Genomic DNA, 3,916 nt, shown 5'->3' with positions numbered 1-3,916 from the left:
ATAACATGGTTCATTCAAGACCTGAGAGCTATAACAGGGTCTGTCCAAGACCCAAGAGCTGTGACATGCCGAGAGGGCTTTAATGTCCATCACTCCAAATCTTTGTTGTGACCAGACAGAAACCGAGGAACATACACTCACCTGACATTCCCAAGCTAGGGATCAAACCCAGATCTCCCACATTGCAGGTGGATGCTTTGCCAGCTGAGCTACAAGGGAAGCCCAAGAATACTGGAATGGGGAGCCTATCCCTTCTCCCAGGGATCTTCCTGACCCAGGAATCAAACCAGGGTCTCCTGCATTGCAGGCAGATTCTTTACCAACTGAGCTATGAGGGAAGCCCACAGATACAGAGGGACAACCAGAAATTCAACAAAAATTAAGAATCTTTGGATTGTTACCCAATAGCTGATTTTGCTTTTGTATATTTCCACATTTTGCAAGTATTTAAAGACAAAAATATAGTGTCTAGTTCAACATTTTTAAAAGATCAGTGAGCTAGAGTGCATGATGAAATTGTTCCCCAAACTTTGGAAAAAATGCATATGCAACCAAAGTATCACAAGGGCATTATTTCATCTAATTGCCCCATTTGTGGTCTCAAGGCAATAGTTAAATAATATTCTCTAAGGTTAACCTCCTTAGGGTTTTATATATGTGACAGTTTGATGTGAGGGTTCAGCTTGTTTGGTCTCCTTTTCTCTTTGTCAAGTCTGTATATATTTTTAATACATTATAAAAGAAGTTTATTTTTCTGAAATATTAATTGCAATATACTCTACATTCCTGTTACTATTTTTCAGGCTTATTACTATATTAAAAAAAATTGACTTCTCAGCAGAAATTTTCCTGGAATCCATTAAACTTAGAATAGAAGCTTTATTAAATGAGCTGGTCAAATTCTACACTCAGGTGAGTTGATTTTTATTTCACTTTAAAAGGAATGTAATATGTTCCTAACATGCTCCATTAATCTTTGCAGGAGGCAAACAAGCACGTGTATAAATCTAATTGCCAGGTTACCTGTTTGGTTGACTAGACGTCTTTGATTATTTATCTTTCACCATATTTATTATTGTTCACCAGGCTACATCACAAGGAAACTTATTTTGTTTTTTTCTGGATCACAATATTTTCATTTTCTTTTTCATATCAAACTTTAATAATAAATAAGAACTATAAGTTGTCATTTGTGCTTATATGGATTGTATCCTGGAATGATGCTCTAAGAAACAAATTGAGGCTGAGATTTTATAATTTTATAGTTTTTAAAATGCCTGTTACAGGACTGAGTACATAGTAGGTCTGCAATGGGAAAATTATTCCAGGGTAATTGCATAGAAAAGAAGATAAATACTATGCACAGCACCTGTACTCACAGCTGAGCATGGCTGACACTTCTTGGGCTACAAGGGTGATTGGGAACATTGGCCCCAAGCCTGTTGACAAGTACAGAGTGTGGGAGGTGGAGGGAAAACCTACATGTGTGGAGAAGGAGTGTGGGGAAGAAGGAACAAGTGTGCATCAGAAATTGCATTCATCTTTGGTGAAGATTTCTCTTTCAACCCTGGACTATTCAAACTTTGTTACCATAGACATAAGGAACAAATCCTGACTTTTTGAAAAAGTGTTTTCAGTTAGAGAATATGCACTCTATGATTTGTATGTTAAATTGAAACATACTTTCAGGGAATTAATCACATGTTTAGGAAGGTAAAGGAATAACTGAAGGAAAAGAGTGGGGGAATATGTGAATGACATAGTTATACATGTACAGGAAATCTTGAAGTGGTATATGTGTTCTTGGAATATAAAGTTATAAAACCTGAGTGAAAACAACAGAGTGTTTAATTTCAACTCCTAATGAGATATAGAATTTTTAGAGAATTCTACGTGGAATGGACTTCCCTTTATACTGAGTACCATTTCAGGTTTTGGTAAGAATTTAGGAAGTAGCTTTGAAAAGAATGCATTTTAATGTCAGAAAAAGACAGCAGAGGTATTTTGGAGGAAAAGAGGCTAATTAAAAATAATAATAATAATTCAATGCACTCTTTTTCCCCATAAGTATTCTCATTCTAGGCCTAGGTCAGGAAGATCCCCTGGCGTGACAACCCATCCAGTGTTCCTGCCCAGAGAATCTCACGGACAGAGGAACTGGCAGGCTACAGTCCATGGAGTCACAAAAACGTCCAACAATACTGAGGGAATAACATTACATTTCATTCAAATTTTGCTTCAGATTTCTCTGAATCAACTTTTGTATTTTGTCCACAGGAACCAAGAAAACCAGAGTGCTGAAGTCACTTTCATTCTCTTGGGCTTCTCAGAATATCCTGAATTCCAGATACCCCTTGTCCTGTTATTCTTCACCATCTTCTCCGTCACTGTGTTGGAGAAACTGGGCATGATCTGAATTATCAAGATAAATCCCTACTCCACACCCCTATGTCCTACTTCCTCAGACATTTGTCCTTTGTTGATCTCTGTTACTCAACAGTAATTACACCCAAGCTACTAGAAAACTTGATTGTGGAAGACAGAACCATCTCCTTCATAGGATGCATCATGCAATTCTTCTTTGCCTGCATATTTGTGGTGACAGAGACATTCCTGTTGGCAGTGATGGCATATGACTGATTTGTGGCCATTTGTAACCCTCTTCTCTATACAGTTGTCATGTCCCAGAAGCTTTGTTCCTTATTGGTGGGTGCATTATACTCTTGGGGTACAGTCTGTTCCCTGACTCTTACCCACTTTTTATCTAAATTGTCCTTTAGAGGAAATAATATCATAAATAACTTTGTCTGTGAGCATGAGGCCATTGTTGCTATTTCCTGCTCTGACCCCTGCATTAACCAGCAGATCATTTTAGTCTCTGCCACGTTTAATGAAGTAAGCAACCTGATGATTATTCTCACTTCCTATGTTTTCATTTTTATCACTGTCCTGAAGATGCCTTCAACTGGGGGGCGCCACAAAGCCTTCTCCACCTGTGCCTCCCACCTGACCACCATTACCGTCTTCCACGGGACCATCCTTTTCCTTTACTGTGTTCCTAACTCCAGAAGTTCATGGCTCATGGTCAAGGTGGCCTCTGTCTTTTACACAGTGGTCACCCCCATGCTGAACCCAGTGATCTACAGCCTCAGGAACAAAGATGTGAAAGAGACTGCTAGGAAGCTAGTCAATACCAAATTATTATGTCAATGAATGTAAAATGGCTTGAGTTTGCTTTTTCATTTACAAGAGCACTGCAGAGAACTGTCCAAGTTTTGTAGCATTTTTAATAGCATTTCAAATTCCAATTTTTAGGAAGGCAAACAGTGCACACATTTAACGAAATTCCCTTGTTGGTACATCGTTCAACCACTTTAGTAAACTGTAGAGACTTAGCAATAAAATAATAAATAACACCTAATTAAAGCCTGAACTATTTAAGTCTCTAGATAAAGTGTTTGTCATGTAAAGATTTCTGAGTAAAGACGCATTACCATTTGGCTGTTCAGGTGAGTCTTCTTTTTTTCTTTTCTTTAAGTCATTATAAGTCATCAAAGAATGGATTTGAGTTGTCACGAAAGTTTATAGTTAACCATGAGGGAGTTACATGAGTTGAATCTCAGTAACTAAGAGTTATTCAACACTAAGACACTAAAGTTAAAAGACATGCCTGTCTTAGTTACTCAGTCATGTCCAACTCTTTACAATTCTATGGGCTTTAGCCAGCCAGGCTCCTGTGCCCATGGCAAGAATACTGGAGTGGGTAGTCATTTTCTTCTCCAGGGGATCTGCATGACCAGTAATCAAACCTATGTCTCCTGCATTGCAGGCAGATTCTTTACCATCTAAAGTACCAGGGACGGAGAAGGCGATGGCACCCCACTCCAGTACTTTTGTCTGGAAAATCCATGGGCGG

At 38.6% G+C, this 3,916-nt stretch overlaps 1 pseudogene across 1 annotated transcript; it reads left to right on the top strand.

The window, feature by feature from the left end:
- The first annotated feature begins 802 nt into the window (after positions 1 to 802).
- Positions 803 to 3,506, top strand: LOC147377136 (olfactory receptor 5D3-like; annotated as a pseudogene). Its single transcript, XR_015161381.1, has 2 exons — positions 803 to 912; positions 2,278 to 3,506. The product of XR_015161381.1 is annotated as an olfactory receptor 5D3-like (transcript).
- Positions 3,507 to 3,916: the final 410 nt, after the last annotated feature.

Source organism: Bos grunniens, chromosome 3 (assembly GCF_055505025.1).
Source record: "Bos grunniens cultivar Pamir isolate PY7600 chromosome 3, Bosgru_T2T1.0, whole genome shotgun sequence".
NCBI classification, from domain to species: Eukaryota; Metazoa; Chordata; class Mammalia; order Artiodactyla; family Bovidae; genus Bos; species Bos grunniens.
This window is presented reverse-complemented; position numbering and strand designations above follow the sequence as displayed.